The 18,779-nt window shown below is 39.6% G+C and overlaps 1 non-coding gene across 1 annotated transcript; it reads left to right on the top strand.

Moving 5' to 3' along the window:
* Positions 1 to 16,490: 16,490 nt before the first annotated feature.
* Positions 16,491 to 16,593, top strand: LOC126031619 (U6 spliceosomal RNA). The gene has a single exon (XR_007503451.1). It is a non-coding gene; the product is annotated as a U6 spliceosomal RNA (small nuclear RNA).
* Positions 16,594 to 18,779: the final 2,186 nt, after the last annotated feature.

The raw sequence follows: 18,779 nt of genomic DNA, 5'->3' as shown, positions 1-18,779 counted from the left end.
GGCTCCAGGCTCAAAAATTGCTCCTGGCAGGCACGGGAGGACCATACGGGACGCCGGGATTCGAACTGATGACCTCCTGCATGAGAGGCAAACACCTTACCTCCATGCTATCTCTCCGGCCCCCTCATAGTTGTTTTTATTTGCATCTCCCTGATGATTAGTGTTGCAGAGCATTTTTTCATGTGCCTTTTGGCCATTTGTATTTCTTCTTTGTCAAAGTGTCTGTTCAGTACTTCTTCCATTTTTTGATAGAATTAGATGGGTTTTTTTTTTTATAAAGTTCTGTTAGTGCCTTGTATATTTTGGATATTAGAGCCTATTCTGATGGGTATTGGGTGAATATTTTCTCCCACTCAGTGGTTGGCTTTTGTATCCTGGGCACTATTTCCTCTGAGGTGCAGAAGCATCTCAGCTTAATATATTCTCATCTATTTACTTCTGCTTCCACTGGTTTGGAGAGTGCTTTTTCCTTCTTAAAGTTGCCTTTAGTCTCAATGTTATGAAGTGTTTTACCTATGTGTTGTTAAATATACCTTATGGTTTCAGGTCTGATATCAAGGTCTTTAATCCACCTGGATTTGACCTTCATTTATGGTGTTAGCTATGGGTCTGAGTTCGCTTTTTTGCAAATGGCTAACCAGTTGTGCCAACACCACTTGTTGAAGAGGCTTTATTGCTCCATTTAGGATTTATTGCTCTTTTATAAAAAATTAAGTGATTGTATGTCTGTGAAACATTTGTTGTGTACTCAAGCCTATTCCACTGATCTGAGGATCTGACTTTATTCCAATACCATGCTGTTTCGATAACTATTGTTTTGTAACATAATTTAAAATTGGGTAAAGAATGCCTCCCATATTCCCTTTTCCAAGGATTGCTTTAGCTCTTCGAGGGTGTTTATTGTTCCAAATAAATTTCAGAAGTGTTTAATCCACTTCTTTGAAGAATGTCATTGGTATCTTTAGAGGTATTGCATTAAATCTGTACAATGCTTTGCAGATTATTGCCATTTTAATGATGTAGACTTTTCAGTTTTTCCATTTAGGCTGGTTTTGCATCTGTAAAGTTTCTGAGCTGTTGCTTATCTGTGAAGCTATGTATCCTTCTTTCAAACCTGAACGTGAGTCAGGCTGGGTACAGTATTCTAGGTGAATCATCCATTTCGTTCAGTCTTGTCATAATATCCCACCATTGTCTTCTGGCCTTGAGAGTTTCTTGTGACATAACTGTTGTAAATATCAAGGATGTTCCTTTGAATGTAATTTCCCCTTTTGATCTTGCTGCTTTTAGTATTCTATCTCTATCTGTGGGATTCATCATTGTGATTAGGATATGTCTTGGGGTGTTTTTCTTTGGGTCTCTTTTATCTGGTACACTTTGAGTATGCAGGATTTGATTGCATGCAGTCTTTAGCTCTGGTAGTTTCTCTGTGATGATGTCTTCGACTGTTGATTCTTCCTGAGGATCTCCTTCCTGAGTCTCTGGGACTCCAGTGATTCTTATTTTGTCTTTCTGTTAAGTTTATCAAAAATTTCTATTTTCATCTGTTCACATTCCTTGAGTACTTTTTCCATTGTCTGATCATTTGCCTTAAGGTTCTTTTTCAATCTTTTCTGCTGTATGGAGTTGTCCTAAATTTCATCTTCCAGTTCACTGATTCTGTCCTGGGCTGCTTTTACTCTGTTAGAGAGGCTTTCCATTGAGGTTTTCAGTTGAGCTATTGTGTTTTTCAGATCTGCTATTTAAGTTTGGTGTTTTCTGATCTCTATCTTTGAATTCTGTTCAGCTAGAGTGACGTTTTCTTTGATTTCCATTAGGATCCTTCATATTTATATTCTAAACTCCTTATCTGAGAGTTTAATCAGATGGTTGGAATTTTTGGGGTCATCAGAGCTATCATCTTCATTCTCTGTGTGTGGTGTTTGCCTACGAGGTTTCCCCATTGTCACGCTTTTTAGTGTGATTTTTTTTCCTGTGTGTTATGGTGGGGTTCATTAGTTAGAAAGACCATGCTCTTCTGGAGCATCTAGGAGATGGTTTTTGCTGGACCTTTATTGGACTTCTCAGGAGATTTTCGGAAGACAGAAAAGAAGGAAAACATGCAAAGCCGACAGGTCACCTCAGTCTCTCCCAGTTGCTAATCTCACAGCAGGGGCTCACCCCTCTTGCCTGTCTTCACAGACAAAGGAGAGAGCTACCTTGCTGCCAAGATGCCAATGATAGTTGGTTTTCACTCAGCCTTTCTTGGCCTTTATGTCTGGGATCCTCTGAGAGACAGTTCTTGCTGGGCCTTTCTTGGTCTTCTCAGGAAATTTTCAGGAGACAGAAGAGAAGAGAAACATGCAAAGTTGACAGGTCCCCTATGTCTCTCCTAGTTGCTAATCTCATAGCAAGCACTTTTCTCAATGGCCAAGAGATACTAAAAACCAAGTGACTACAGGCAGTTGATTGCCTACTCTATTACACAGCCATTACATTTTTTTCAGCAACTGAAAAATTCCTGGAGATTCAGGTCACTTCACTTGCAGCAGGTACTCCTCTGGGTACTGACTGCCTGGGATGTAGGGGACCAGCTTGATGTAGGTGGGTAGTAGGAAACATAATTTCCACCAATAAGCTTGAGTGGAAAAAGTACTGAGACTTCTACTGCTTGGAATGTGCTGGTAGCTGAGGGCGGTGACCCCAGGCCTTGTGATCCCCTGAGGCTGTCTCTGAGCTAACCTGCAGCTCTCACCTCCCCCACTCTCCTTTTTTTCTAATAGGCAGTGATATCTGTGGCTTTCTAATAAGTCATGATATATGCTGATGCATATTTTATAGGGCTAGAAGATACAGGCATAGTAATTACCTATTTATTTTATTTTTAATATAATTTTTATTTTGAACATAGTGACTTACATATTGTTGACAATATTTTAGGTACATATTTACTTAAATATGGGGGATTCCCATTGCCGATTTGTCCTCCTACACCTCCATTTTCGTCCTACCTCCCATATCCTCCTCCCTCACACCCGGGGCTGCTAGAAAATGTGGTCTCCTCTGTACCTAGTTTACTACTTAGTAGTCTTGCACCTGTTTGGTCTTGGTGCCTCCCTTATTTTCCCCTTTAACTGGGAGGCAGGACTAGATAGTTCAAGTTATGTGGTTTTGTTTGAAGAAGAGAAAAGTAATAAACTGGGGTAAAAGTCTAATACACTGAAAATGGGCGAAATCCTTCTAGAAGTTCTCATCATCAGTTTGAAAGATGAAGGAGAAAAATAAGGCGAAACACCCAACAGTACAAAAAGAAGTGTCAAATATCCAATGCTAACAACGATAAGCACCACAAAAATAGCCATGGTCTTGAGATAAAAAGCATGGCAGGGCACATAAAGAAAGAACAGAAAAGAAGGAAAAAACATAAATATAAATGGGGACAACAACTTCAATAACCACACCAAAACAAGGACACCGACAAGAAGTAGATAGGTAAATAAAAATAAAAAATAATAAAAAATGAGTATTCTAAAACATATATATATATATATATATATATATATATATAAAATTAAAAAAAATGTTTTGTGCTTTTTGCCTTTTTTTTTTCTCCTGCAATGGCACAGTAAATATTGCGGTCATCGAAAATAAATTCACTTGGCCTAAGAGATATGGGATTTTGCCACCCTTGAAGTATATTGTCATGGGATTAACTATAGACTTTGTTCAGGTTTATTTACTCTCCCCTTGGTGCTTTAGTGGTGTTTGGAAGGCTTCTGGTCCTTCCTGGGTGATAAAATCAGACCTCTGTATCTAGAGATCTCAGTATCTGCACGGGTCCAGGAGTGGGATTTATAATTAAGTCTTTCTTTGTGGTTCTAGATGTTCTGTTCCCTCAGTGTCATTTTAATCTGTCTTCTGTGGTTGGTGGTCTTGGTCTTTGCACTGATCCTAGAATGGAACCTAAGATAGCATCTTTCATTGTGTTTCCAGAGCCCCATTCCGTTGCAATTGTCTCAGATAGACCTTTGGAAGTGGGGATCATGGTTGTTGTGAAGGTTGTAATTCAAACCCTAGACTAGGGCTTTTTTTTTTTTTGGTCCCAAGATATATACAGTCCAGTCATGATTCTAATAGCAAGTCATCTGTAAATCACAATCTTGGCTTTTGGACCAACCAAAGGGTGACAAGTCTGATTTTGTCTCATCGTTAGCTGGTGAGGTAGGATAACCTGCTCTTAGGTCAAGTTGTTCCCATTTTCCTCGTTGTCAGGATTTCATATTAGAGCTGGCACTTGTTGGTGGCCCAGCAGTATTAAGGATGTCCCGGTTGGGATTTGTTTCCTGTAGCCGTTGTGAAGAACTTTGTCGTTTCTATGTCTGGGATCCAGGGTTCAAGGCTGGACGGATGGTGGCTAATCACCTGAGTTCTAAGTTGGGTCCACATGACATATTTTCAAGGTGGGAGATATCTCTGTATTGTAAACAAGTATGAGTTCTTATCCCTAGTAGATAAGAGCTCGTTTTTATATGTAGGATTTCCCCTTTTATTAGTGTGCCTTTGCAGGGAGAAATGGTGCTACATTATATTGTCAGTGCATTTGGGGGTGGACAGAGAAGAAAACAGAAACAGGTCACACACACACAAAAAAAAGATAAAAATAGGAATAAAAATTTATGTGCTCACCTATGTATATGTAGAATGAACATTTTAAAAAATAAATTAACAAAGTAATTAAAGGAACAAAGTGATACAAGAGACTACTTTACTTTTGGGGAAAAGCAGGTAAGGTCTTATACTTATGTTGAAAGTTTAGGTTTCCTCATTGTCTTTTGGGATTTTATTGTGGTGTGTGGGTTCCCAGGCTCCTTTCCATCACAGCCCCTGACCTTCTTGAGATTGGTAAAAATTTGCAGCAGGGAGGTTTTGGAAGAGCTCTTGCATTGGGGATACTTTTAGAGCTAAGTCTGGTTTCAAGTAACAGTCCACATTAGGGGGAGTTGGTAGGGAGGGCCGCGCAGCATGAATCCGCAGGGGAGTTGGTTGCCTTTTCTTGCAGGGGACGAGGTGTGGGTTTGACTGGGCTTCCCTTTGCTTGGGTGCTGGGTATTGGTTTGTTGGGGTAGGAGGTCAGTCTTGATGCCTAATGGATTAAGAACTAAGGGTGAAGAGTTTTGAAATGGTGGGAGGTCTGGATGGGATTGAGGGGTGAAGGGATAGTTGGATTTCCAAAGGGGGGAAAGAGGAAAGTATATGGAAGGGGTAAGAAGAAAGAAAAGAGATAATACATTAGAAAGAAAGGGAGAAGAGGAAAGAAAAAAGGAAAAGAGAAGAAAAGTAAAGAAAAGAAAAAATAAAAAAGAAAGTAGTGAGAAGAGAGGAGAAAATAGCAAGGGAAAGTTAGTTTGCTTGAATGTGTTCGATGAGTAGGGCCTGTAGTATAATTCTGTAGGTCACAGTTGCTGCTTCGGTGGTCTACTGGTCACATGCTTCAAATCCTAAAAGAAGGAATAACCTAGAGATAAAGTGTATGTTAAAGAGTTTTCTCAGGACATTGTCGTAGTGCAAGCTGAGTATGGTATCTCGTGTGACTGGGCCCCAAGATGCCATCTTAGTTTGTCCACCCTTTATATCCAAGAATGCCTGTGGATAGAAAAGCTGAGAGGTTATTTTAAAAATAGCAAGATTAAGGCATTAAAACATAGTGTTATGAGATGTTTCCATTGAAGTCAGTGATTTCCCGTGGTGTTCTTTACCTGTGATCCTGTATAAGATTCCTAAGGGATTATTATGGGCCTTTGTATTAGAAGGCTGATTACATACCTGTTCTCTCAATGCTGCTGTTTCTGCTGTTGCTGGTTTCTTTGTGGTATAATGTGTTGTCAAGAGTTTGTGTTGCTCCTTTTTCTTGTATTTTGGACCCTACTCCCAAGTATATGTTGACTATTACAGTGTTTGGAGTTTCTACCCTGTTAAACCCTGTTATTTGTTTGTTGAGTATTAGTTGTCTATAAGGTGTATGTTCTAGGTGCTTCAGAATAGTGCTATCTTTCTGTGTTTATCTTTCATCTTCTGACTTACTTCGTTTAACAAAACATGTTCTAGGTCCATCCACATTGCTGCAAAGTGTGTGACTGTATTATATCTGACTGCCATGTAGTATTCCATTGTGTATAGATACCACATCTTAATGATCCATTCATCTGTTGTTGGACATCGAGATTGGTTCCAGGACTTGGCTATTATACTGAGTGCTGTGATAAATAGTGGGGTGCACACATACTTTGGAATGAATGTCCTTCCAACTTGGGGGTAGATACCTAGGAGAGCAATTGCTGGGTCAAATGGCAGCTCAATTCTGAGTTCTTTGAGCACTCTCCAGACTGTTCTCCATAGGTGTTGGACTAGGGGGCATTCCCACCAGCAGTGGATGAGAGTTCCTTTCATACCTCATCCCCGCCAACTCAGATTGTTCTCATTATTTTTTTTTGTTTTTTTTTTGGGGGGGGGGGGCCACACCCGGTGACGCTCAGGGGTTACTCCTGGCTATGCGCTCAGAAGTCGCTCCAGGCTTGGGGGACCATATGGGACACCGGGGGATCAAACCGCGGTCCGTCCTAGGCTAGCACAGGCAAGGCAGGCACCTTACTTCTAGGGCCACCGCCCAGCCCCTGTTCTCATTATTTTTGATGTGAGCCATCCTCACTGGTGTAAGGTGGTATCTCATTGTTGTCTTGATTTGGATCTCTCTGATGATGAGTGAAGGTGAACATGTTTTCATATGTTTGTTGGCCATCCTTCTGTCTTTCTCAGAGAAGTGTCTATTCATTTCATCTCCCCATTTTTTATGGTTTTATTTGGTTTTGGGGGGCTCTGCTTTCTGAGTGCATTGTATGTTCTAGATATCAGCCCTTTATCTGATATGTCAAGTGAAAAGATTTTTTTTCCCATTCTGTTAACTGTCTTTTTGTGTTAAGTAAGGTTTCTTTAGCCATGCAGAAGCTTTTTAGTTTGATGTAGTCCCATTTGTTTATGCTTGATGCTAAAGTTCTTGCCATTGGTGCTCCATCCTCGAAGACCTTTTTGATATATAGGTCTTCGAGTGTTTTGCCTATTTTATTCTAAATAAACTTTATAGATTCGGGTCTGATTTCGAGGTCTTTGATCCATTTTGAGTTAAATTTTGTATAAGGAGTGAGGTATGGGTCCATTTTCACTTTCATACATGTGGTTTTCCAGTTGTACCAACACCATTTGTTGAATAGACTTTCTTTGTTCCATTTCCAGTTCGTGCCTCTTTTATCAAATATTAGTTGGCTGCATATCTGGGGGTTTATGTCTGGAAATTGTGTTCTAACCCACTGGTCTGAGGTCCTGTCTCTGTTCCAGTACCATGCTGTTTTGATCACTATTGCTTTATAGTATAGTTTCAAGTTAGGTAAGGGGATGCCACCCAGCTTCTTGTTTTTCAGTATGTGTTTGGATATCCTGGGTCTTTGGTGGTTCCATATGAATTTTGTGATTGATTGTTCTAATTCTTTAAAGAATGATGTCTGAATTTGGATAGGGATTGCATTAAATCTATACAGTAGTTTGGGTAGGATAGTCATTTTGACTATGTTAACTCTACCTATCCATGAGCATGTGATGTCCTTCCATTTTCTTAGATTCTCTTCAATTTCTTTCTGGAGTGTTTTAAAATTTCCCTGGTATACGTCTTTCACTTCCCTTGTAAGGTTGATTCCTAGGTACCTGATATTTTTTGATACTATTTTAAATGGAATTGTATTTTTAATCTCTCTCTCCTCAACTTTGTTGTTTGTATATAGAAACGCTACTGTCTTTTGTGTATTAACTTTGTATCCTGCCACTTTGCTGTATTGGTTAATTGTTTCTAGGAGTTTTACTGTGGACTTTTTAGGGTTTTCAATGTATATCATCATATCGTCTGCAAATAGAGATAGTTTGAGTTCCTCTTTCCCAAATTGGATTCCTTTGATTCCCTTCTCTTGTCAGATTGCTATTGCTAGGACTTCTAAGGTTATATTGAATAAGAGTGGAGAGAGTGGACAGCCTTGCCTAGTTTCTGACCTTAGTGGGAATGATTCTAGTTTCTCGCCATTAAAAATAATGTTGGCTGTAGGCTTTTCATAGATAGCTGTAACTATCTTAAGGAAGGTTCATTCTAACCCTATTTTGCTGAGTATCTATAACATGAAAGGGTGTTGGATTTTATCAAACTCCTTCTCTGCATCGATTGATATGATCATGTGGTTTTTGTATTTCTTGTTGTTGATGTGATGTATAATGTTGATTGATTTGTGTATGTTGAACCAACCTTGCATTCCTGGTATAAAACCCACTTGGTCATCATGTATGATCTTTTTGATGAAGTGCTGTATTCGGTTTGCTAAGATTTTTGTTGAGTATCTTTGCATCTATGTTCATTAGTGAGATTGGTCTATAGTTTTCTTTCTTGGTGGTATCTTTGCCATCTTTGGGGATGAGTGTGATATTAGCCTCATAAAAGAAGTTGGGGAGGATTCCTATATTTTCGATGGTTTGGAAGAGCTTATGGAAAAGTGGTAGTAAGTCTTCTCAGAATGTTTGATAGAATTCACCTGTAAATCCATCTGGGCCTGGATTTTTTCCTCTAAGGTCTGTTTAGGCTTTCTAGCTCTTCCTTTTCCAATCTCAGAAGATGGTATTTTTCCAACAATCTGTCGATTTCTACTGGTATTTCTAGCCTAGCTGAGTATAGTTGTTCATAATATGATCTCATGATATGTTGTATTTCTTGGGATTCTGTTGTAATCTCTCCCCTTTCATTTGTGATCCTACTGATTTGGGTGTTTTCCCTCTTTTTTTTTTTTTTTTTTTTTTGGTGAGTTTTGCCAGTGGTTTGTCTATCTTGTTTATTTTTTTCGAAAAACCAACTCCTGGTCTCATTGATTTTTTGTATTGTATTTTTAGTTTCTATGTTGTTTATTTCTGCTCTGGTTTTTATTATTTCTTGCCTTCTGGTTGTGGTTGGATATCTCTGCTGCTGTTGTCCCAATTCTGTGAGGTGATCCTTTAAACGGTTGATTTTGTCATTTTCCTGTTTCTTGATATAGGCCTGTATTGCTATGAATTTCCCCCTAATTACTGCTTTTGCTGTGTCCCACAAATTTTGACAAGTTGTCTCTTCATTATCATTTGTCTCAAGGAACCTTTTTATTTCTTCCTTGATTTGCTCTTTGATCCACCTGTTGTTGAGCAGCATGTTGTTTAATCTCCAGGTATTGGTTTTTCTCCATTGCTTCTTCTTGAAGTCAATTTTGACTTCTGTTGCATAGTGATCTGATAGGGTGCTTCTAATAATCCTTACATTTGAGGTCTTATATAGGTTGGCTTTGTGTCCTAAGACATGGTCTATTCTGGAGAAGGTTCCATGTGGGCTTGAGAAGAATGTGTATTCTGCTTTCTGGGGTTGGAGGGCCCTATATAAGTCTATTAGCCCTAGATCTTATGATTTTTCATTTAAAGTCCTTATTTCTTTGCTATTTTTGTGTTTGGTGGATCTGTCCAGTGGTGATAGTGGAGTATTGAGGTCCCCTACTATTATCACATTTCCCTTCATGTGTTTCTCCAGGTTTGAGAGCAGTTGCCTCACATATTTTGCTGGCTCTACATTAGGTGCATAGATATTAACCAGGGCTAGTACTTCTTGATCTAATGTTCCCCTGATCAGTAAGTAGTGACCCTCTTTGTCTCTGATCACTTTCTTGAGGTTGAATGCAATTTGGTCTGATATAAGAATGGTTGTCCCTGCTCTCTTTTGTTTTCCATTGGCCTGAATAATTAATTTCCATCCTTTTATTCTAAGCCTGTGTTTATCCTGTAGTTGTAGGTTTGTTTCTTGCAGGCAGCAGAAGTCTGGTTTATTTTTCCTAATCAAGTTCTCTACTATGTGTCTTTTAATTGGAAAGTTTAGTCTCCAATTAACATTTAGGGAGATTATTGACAGAGATGACTGTTGTGTAGTTGTGTTGTGTACGGTGGTTTTTGTTACAATCGGGGGTTTGGATTGTGTAATTCATTTCTGAGTAGGTCGTTTAGGATCGGCTTTGTTTGCACAAAGAGTTCAAGTTCGTTCTTGTTTGAGAATGTTTTTAGTCTGCTCTCCCATATGAATGACAGTTTTGCTGGGTATTGGACCCTAGGTTGGAAATTTCTTTTATTTAGTCGTTTGAATATGTCTTTCCACTGTTTTCTTGTTTGAATTATTTCAAATGGGAGACCTGGTTTTATTCTTATGTCTCTTCCTTTGTACTTGAGGTTTTTTTTTCCTCCCTTATTGCTTTAAGGCAGTGGTCCTCAAACTATGGCCCATGGGCCACAAATTGTATTTGTATCTGTTTTGTTTCTTCATTGCAAAATAAGATATATGCAGTGTGCATAAGAATTTGTTCATAAGTTTTGTTTTTACTATAGTCAGACCCTCCAATGGTCTGAGGGACAGTGAACTGGCCCCCTGTTTAAAAAGTTTGAGGATCCCTGCTTTAAGGAGTTCATCGTTATCTTTCTTTTTTGCCATTTGGATTGCTATATGTCTTGGTGTTGGTTTATTATGGTCTATTTTATTAGGGACTCTCTTCACTTCCTGGATTTGCACTGAAGTTTCTTTCCAGAGAATGGGAAAGTTCTCTGCTATTATTTCCTTGACTACTTGTTCTTCCCCTTTTCCTATTTCCTCCCCTTCTGGCATACCCACAATTCTTAGCTTGTTTCTTTTGTCTTTGTTCATTAGATACTGGACTTTTCCTTCCAGTGCTTTGCCTTTTATTTCTTTGTTGGTTTCTTGGTCATTTTTTGTTTGCAGTTTTTCTTCGAGTTCTTTAATGTGCTTCTCCAACTCTGTGTTTCTGCTCATAAGGCTTGTTACTTTGTCTTTTAATTCCTTCAATTCTTTTTGTATGGAATCTCTCATGTTCTTTAACATTTCTTATTTAATTTGGCTGATTTGTTGATCCATAGATTTCTTATACTCGGTAGCTAGCGTTTCTTTCATTTCTTTTTTTTAATCAATTCTTGCATTTCCTTCTTCATGGCTGCTTTTTAGGTCTCCTTCCCATGGATCTGTGCATTTTGGTGGACTTGGAAACTTGCTAAGGTTTGTCTCTGTATCTCCAGATATTAGGGTTCTCCTTGATTTACCCATATTTATTTGCTTTTATTGGTGTGGTTTGGAGTGCTGTGCCTTCTAAATTCAGCCTGCTTTGGTGTCCTGTGGCATGGGGATTGGTCCCCTCCCTGAGCGTGGTTCTAGAGGGGGTTGTTGGGTGAGCTCACTGAGGTTTGGCTCCTACTGTGCCCTTTATATTCATTGCTTTTCCCTTTTGTTATCAGCTAGTACAGGTCCTCTCCTGGGCACAATGGTGGAGGGCGCTGTTGAGCCTAGCTCCTTCGCCCCCCCTCCCCCCCAATCTGGAAGTCAGCCCTCCTTCAGTGGGTCTGGTTAATTTCCTTCCCCTTATTCCTGCCAGCAGGTGCAGTTCTGCTCCTGGCCATAATGGTTGAGAGCGCTATTGAGCCTAGCTTTCTATCCTTTCTCCCCTCTTTGGAACTCAATGGAGCTCTGCCCCCTCTGAGCCTCAGCAGAAGAAATTCCCGTAGTCAAACCCACCCAGTAACTGCCCTCAGCCCTTGGGGAGTCTCAGGTCCACTCCGGGTCTCAGGGTGGTAGGCTGCTCTAGGTTAGCCAATGGTCTAGGTGGCAGGCCCAAGCTCACCCAGTCTATTGATCCTAGCCCTTCCCAGTGGCGCAGAGTGTGTCAGGTGCAGGGTTCTCCTCACCCGGTCTGCACTCAGTTCAGGCTCAGGGGTGCGGGTGCAGCAGCGAGAAGCTTGTCTCAGGCTCCCATGTGGAGAGTATGGAGGTGCTGGGGAAAAGCACTTACTCGTGTGCTCTTCGCTCCGGCTTGGGGTCCCTAGGAGGGGCGCGGGGTGAGGCAGCGAGAAGCCTGTCTCAGGCTCCCACGTGGAGAGTGTGGAGGTGCCGGGGATAAGCACTCACGGGGGTGGGGAGCGGCAGCAAGAAGCTCGTCTCAGGCTCCCATGTGGAGAGTATGGAGGTGCTAAGGAAAAGCACCCATGTGCTCTTTGCTCGGGCTTGGGGTCCCTAGGAGGGGCGCGGGGTGAAGCCCTGGGAAAAGCACTCACCCGTCACCTATTTATTCTTTTATTTAGTTGGTTGCTCTGTTAAGGGTGGCTAAAATTGTAAATAACATCTACCACTTCCAAGGCTCCAAACAGCAAAAAAAAATGTGTTTCCTATTCATTTTATTCACCAAACATAGATTCTCCTTTTCATTCATTGTAACTCATCCCCTGGAACCTCTGGAGATGGGTTTTCCTAATTTTCAAAATATAGGAGGAGTTTGCAGCCACCAAGCTCCACTGGCTCTTTGTTTTGGAGTCTGTCCCTTACCTGGGTGCCATTTGCATTGCTTCCAGGTTCCAAAGTTAAGGCCTCCACGTACTGTGGCTTCTGCTGACTCTGGAAAGTGAGTTCCACAGTTTTGGTTTCTGGCCTCAGATTCTGTCCCTTACCTGGGCTGGTTCCCAAAGCTGTAACCTCTAATGGCCTCTGCTGTCTCCAGGAAGCAGGTTTTGCCAAAAGCAATCACACTAAATTGTTTTGTCATTGAGAATTATAAAATAAAAATAAAGTATGATTCACATATGTCATCAATATATTATTTACAGCAGAAAATATATTATTTTCTTCATGTTATAGAGATAAATTCTTCCAAAATGAATTGAAACAAGAATTCTCTTGGTCATCATATAAAAGAAAAAAACTATATTGAGCATAATGCATTTAACAGTGCTTATATTGATAGTACTGTTTTAAGATGGAATCAATTACTTTAAAAATACTTTTTCAAATTAGGAATGTATTTCCATTTTTTCTTACCTATCACTAACTGGTGGTTAAAGTCTAATCATAACTCAAATATAGTAATTGAAATCAAATTTTAAGAAGGAGAAACTTAGAACTCTGTCAGCTCTCAGTCGTTTATTCCAAAGGCATGGAGAACATAAGGATGCTAAAAAGTCACAGAGAAGTTGAGAGCAGTTAAACTTGAATATGCATTTAATTCATGTTTTTTTCTAAGAGAGTTTTAGTAAAGAAATTAAGATATTGGGAATAGATTTAAAATAGAAGGAGTAAATAAAGGGTGCTATGTACATTAAATAAATATTGGTAGGATAAAATATCATGCAAACTATTTCCTCCTGAAGTATATTTAAGAGCTGCATTTTAGATTATTTAAATCATATCTCACTTATTTATTACCAGTTGGGTAAAATTATAATACTTCTATATTTCTACTTTTCAGGAGTAAATTATTTTGATTTATTTACTTGTGAGATTAATATCATATTTGTTGTTGAATTTTATAAAGCTTAGTAAGTAAGTTCTATTTATCCAAGATGACACAGTTGAGATCTTCCCTCTCTTACTACATGCATCACTTGTAAGATATAAATAGTTTCCTTAGCATTACTTTCCGTGTGGAATGTAAGCTGCTTCATTAGGGCAAACTGTTGACTTGTCAATCATTGTTTTCAGTGTATCTTATTCAATGTCTTCTTTTTAATGATCTTCTGATAAATATTTGTTGAATATTTGGATAGAAAAAATGAAACTAAGGCTATAAGTTTCTTTGTGGTTTAAGGAGAAAATATTTTGCCATCAAATTTGGAATTTAGATAGGAGGATGAATTAAACACTTTTGTAAATTATACTGACACTAATATAGATTTATTTATTCATTTATTCATGGATGTAATTTGTGTTTATGACACTAGACTAATACTTGAAGATAACAAGACTTTATTAGACCCAACCACTACCAAGAATTGAGTTCATTGGATATTACAATGCTGAGTCAGGTGACATAATGACAATGGATAATAAATGATAAAGGATTTGAATAGTTAAAGCAGAGTTTCATTGTTCTTAGTAATCTCTTTTTAGGAAGCACACCAAGTCACCAGGAACAAGTCTTGATTTTTTAAAGACATCTTGAAAAACTAGAAATTCACCAAAGGATCTGAAGTTGGATTGACAATTTCTTCAAGGTGGAGATGATGTTTAAATGTTGACTCATAAACTCTTCTAATTTAAAATAAGTAAATTTGATTTAATTAGACTGTATTATTTTTTTTACCATTTCTTTTTTATTTATTTCTTTTTTTTGTTAGTTTAATTATGACAACAAAGATGCAAAGAAAGAGGACAGGGTAAAGTTACAGTGGAAGCCCAATCACCCATAAACAGAATTCTCAGTAGTCCCATCGATGATATCCCAGCCTTGAACTTTCAGGAAAGAACATTAAGGAAAACAAAACTGAACCCATGTACAATACAATTACTTTGTCCCTCAAATCCCCAGTTGTAGTACATACTATTTCTTAGCAGCACACAATATAATCTAAAGACATTAGACTCATATAACTCCTTAAACATTGAGGGCAAAGTACATTTCTCTAGTTTCATGCACATGCTTACTAGTTTAAGTTAACCTCAAAAGTTTTAGTGGGTTGTTTTTCTTAAGGATTGGAGTCAAGGGAACATAGTAAATGGTATTAAAGTGGCATTTGTTTGCATAGGCCCACCAAAACATAAGGGACATGGAAAGAGAAATTATGGTCTAAATACAAGGCGACCCTACCCCTGAAGTTTCCTGGCACAGGACTGACTCTAGGCTCCAGGCAAACCAGTTTGTCCAATTCAAGTCATCGTCTGTAGTGGCAATACACCTCCATTCCTCACATAGTCTCTGTTGTTGGTATCATGCTTCTGTATTAAAGATCCTGGAGTCTGCATATTCCTATATTGCAGTCAGGATGATGCAGAGCATCCTCTCGTTTCACCTCACACTTAAGGGGCACTAGAGAGAACCATGTCCTGTAGAGCAGGTCATTGTTGTTGTCAAGTCTTCTCTGTGTAAACGGAAGTCTCTTTTTAGGAGGTCGATGTCAGACCCTTGGTAGTGTCTTTCCTGGTAGAGGACTGCTTCCAGCTGTTGCTATAAAAGACCTTGGATGTTTCGTAGATAGCTTGCCTGGTTCCAGCGTGAATGGAGGATGCCCATTCTTCTGAGGCCTGTGCCAGTTCATTATATCAATGTTCAGGGTGTAAGGTACATTGTACTGAGATTTATTAGATAAGAACTTATCTGTATGTATGGTGTTTTCCCATTTTAATGTGTCTATGCAAACAAGGATCAATGCCATGAAGCGTTATTGGTGCATCTGGAGGCAATAGGAACAAGACCAGCAATTTCCATGACATAGTTCAATCATAGGCATCAAACTGAGGGACAGTTCCAACAACAATCCTTACTGAACAGCTTACAAAGAAAAGACAAGATGAAAAGTGGATAGAAACATCATGGTAGAAGAATATATAGAGAGTTACATCAGTTAAAGAAAATACCCATAAAATATTCAAAAGATATATGTGTTCAATATGTGTTCAATTTGTGTCCTTCTAAATAGTTCTGGGATTTGTTAGATCTACTGTAAGTCTTGGGTCAGAGATTAGAACTATGTGTTACTGAAGTTAAGAAGGGTAAATCTGGGGTACTGATGGTTGGTACTGATGGTTGGGAGGAGCATATGTTAGCGTGGTTTGCAAAATGTAGACTGGTATGAAATTGCCAGTGACAGCCTGAGTATAGCTGAGCAGCTATCTGCCACCCACCAGATCAAACTCCACCCCCTAAGCCCCACCCTAGGCCAGTGTCCGGGCCGGCCTGGGAGTGGGGAAAACCCAGGGTGCCCCATCAGCTCCTTCCAGGAACCCACCTGGAGATCTGGAGGAATGGGGGAGAGGGGGGTCAGGTGACCCAGGTCCGGGCCCCCCTACCCTAGGCCGGGCCAAGAAGCCGCTGGCACATGTGGAGGCCTGCCAGCTGCACGCCCGTGCTGGCTAAAAATCCTGCTCCAGGAGGGGAGAGAGACCCTCCCAAGCCCGAAGGACAGGGATTTGAGCCCCACCCTAGGCCAGTGTCCAGGCCCGGCCTGGGAGTGGGGAAAACCCAGGGTGACCCATCAGCTCCTTCCAGGAACCCACCTGGAGATCCGGAGGAATGGGGGAGAGGGGGGTCGGGTGACCCAGGTCCGGGCCCCCCTACCCTAGGCCGGGCCAAGAAGCCGCTGGCACATGCGGAGGCCTGCCAGCTCCACGCCCGTGCCGGCTAAAAAATCAGACTGTATTATTAACATCATGATAACCAATAGAAGAACTTTAAAGTAAGTAACAATTATTTTAGTTAGTTTGCCATGGATATAGTGAGGAAAGATAATTATTACCTCACAAAAAGTGTTGCTTGGTACTCCTCAGGTAATTGCAGATAAATATATTTCAGAAGTCTTATAATTTTAACCTAAGGAAGAGTTGGGACTAATATGAATTTATTCACCTAAACTGTTTAAAGTTTCAAAAATCGTGCTTGCTTTGGCAGCAAATATACTAAAATTGGAATGATACAGAGAAGGTTAGCATGGTCCCTGCGCAAGGATGACATGCAAATTCGTGAAGCGTTCCATATTTTTAGAGAAATCAGAAAACTCCAAACTGAAATAATAGATCTGAAAAACATGGCTGCTCAACTGAAAACCTCAATGGATAGCTTCGCCAACAGGGTATCAGCAGCTGAGGAGAGAATCAGAGTACTGGAAGATGTGATGCAGAAAAACTCAACACAACTGAAGAAATTGGAAAAGAAACTTAAGACAAACAAGCAGGCAATGAAAAAAGTACTCAAAGCATGCGAACAGATGAAAATAGAAGTCTTTGACAAACTCAACAGAAACAAAATAAGAATCATTGGAGTCCCAGAAACCCAGGAAGGAGATCTCCAGGAAGAATCAACTGTCAAAGACATCATCAAAGAGATACTCCCAGAGTTAAAGACTACATACAATCAAATCCTGCATGCCCGAAGAGTACCAGCTAAAAGAGACCCAAAGGAAAACACCCCAATACATATCCTCATTACAATGACAAATCCCATAGATAGAGATAGAATACTGAAAGCAGTAAGATCAAAAAGGGAAACTACATTCAAAGGAGGATCCCTAAGACAGCCGACATGCCACAAGAAACTCTCAAGGCCAGAAGACAGTGGTGGGATATTGTGACAAGACTGAATAAAATGAATGCCTCACCGAGAATACTGCACCCAGCCTGACTCACATTCAGGTTTGAAGGAAGAATACACAGCTTCATGGATAAACAACAGCTCAGAAACTTCACAGATGATAAACCAGTCTTAAAGGAAAAACTGACAGGTCTACTCTAAGACAAGAGAGACCAACAAACACAGCAAACTAATCTATAAAGATGACATTAAATCCTATGACAATCATCTCCCTCAATTTCAATGGACTAAATTCACCAATTAAAAGACACAGAGTGGCAAAATGGGTCAAAAAGATGAATCCAACCTTCTGCTGCCTAAAAGAAACACATCTGAATAGTCAGAACAAACATAGACTCAAAATCAAAGGCTGGAGGAAAATCATCCAAGTAAACAACACCCTCAAAAAAGCGAGGGTGGCCATATTAATATCTGATGACACCAACTTTGTACTCAGAAAAGTGGTAAGAGACAAAGATGGACACTATGTACTAATCAAGGGATATGTGCAACAGGAAGAAATCAGACTATTAAACATATATGTACCCAGTGAGAGACCAGCAAATTATCTAATACAATTACTGACAAATCTGAAAGAAGAAATCAATAATAACACAATCATTATGGGAGACCTCAGCACGGCCCTATCAACACTTGATAGGTCAACCAGACTGAAACTCAACAAAAACATACTAGCCCTGAAAAGAGCTATGGAAGAAAGAGGACTAGTAGATATATACAGGACACTCCATCCCAAAAAACCTGGATACACATTCTTTTCCAATGTGCATGGGTCGTTCTCCAGAATAGACTACATGCTGACACATAAAACATACCTCCATAAAATCAAGAGGATAGAAATCTTGCAGGCTACCTTTGCTGACCACAAGGCTCTGAAATTAGATGTGAACTACAAAGCTGCACAGAAGAAAAACCTTAACAATTGGAAATTAAACACCCTGCTACTGAACAACCAGTGAGTCCGAGATGAAATCAAACAGGAAATAAAAACTTTCCTGGAAATAAATGATAATAAAGACACAAACTATGGGACATAGCAAAAGTGGTCCTGAGAGGAAAATTTATAGCTCTACAAGCACACATCAGGAAGGAAGAAGGAGCATACTGAATAACTTAATGACACAGCTCAAAAAATTAGAAAATGACCAACAAAAGGAACCAAAAATAGGGAGACAGAAGGAAATAACAAAGCTGAAAGCAGAACTCAATGAAGTGGAAAACCAAAAAGCAATTTGAAAGATCAACAAAAGCAGAAGCTGGTTCTTTGAAAAAATAAACAAGATTGATAGACCATTGGCAAAACTCACAAAGAAAGAGAGAGAGAAATCTGATAGCCCATATTAGAAATGAAAAGGGGGAGATCACGACAGAAATTGCAGAGATCCAAAGGGTCATCTGAGACTACTTTGAGAAACTTTATGCTACTAAACATGAGAACCTTGAAGAAATGGAAAAATTCTTGGACACTTATAACCTTCCACATTTAAGTAAGGAGGATGTAGCATATCTAAACACCCCCATCAATACTGAGGCAATTGAAACTGTAATCAAACATCTGCCCAAAAAGAAAAGTCCAGG

This window comes from Suncus etruscus, chromosome 15 (assembly GCF_024139225.1).
Source record: "Suncus etruscus isolate mSunEtr1 chromosome 15, mSunEtr1.pri.cur, whole genome shotgun sequence".
NCBI classification, from domain to species: domain Eukaryota; kingdom Metazoa; phylum Chordata; class Mammalia; order Eulipotyphla; family Soricidae; genus Suncus; species Suncus etruscus.
The sequence above is the reverse complement of the archived record's forward strand: the minus strand, read 5'-3'. Positions and strand labels throughout refer to the sequence as shown.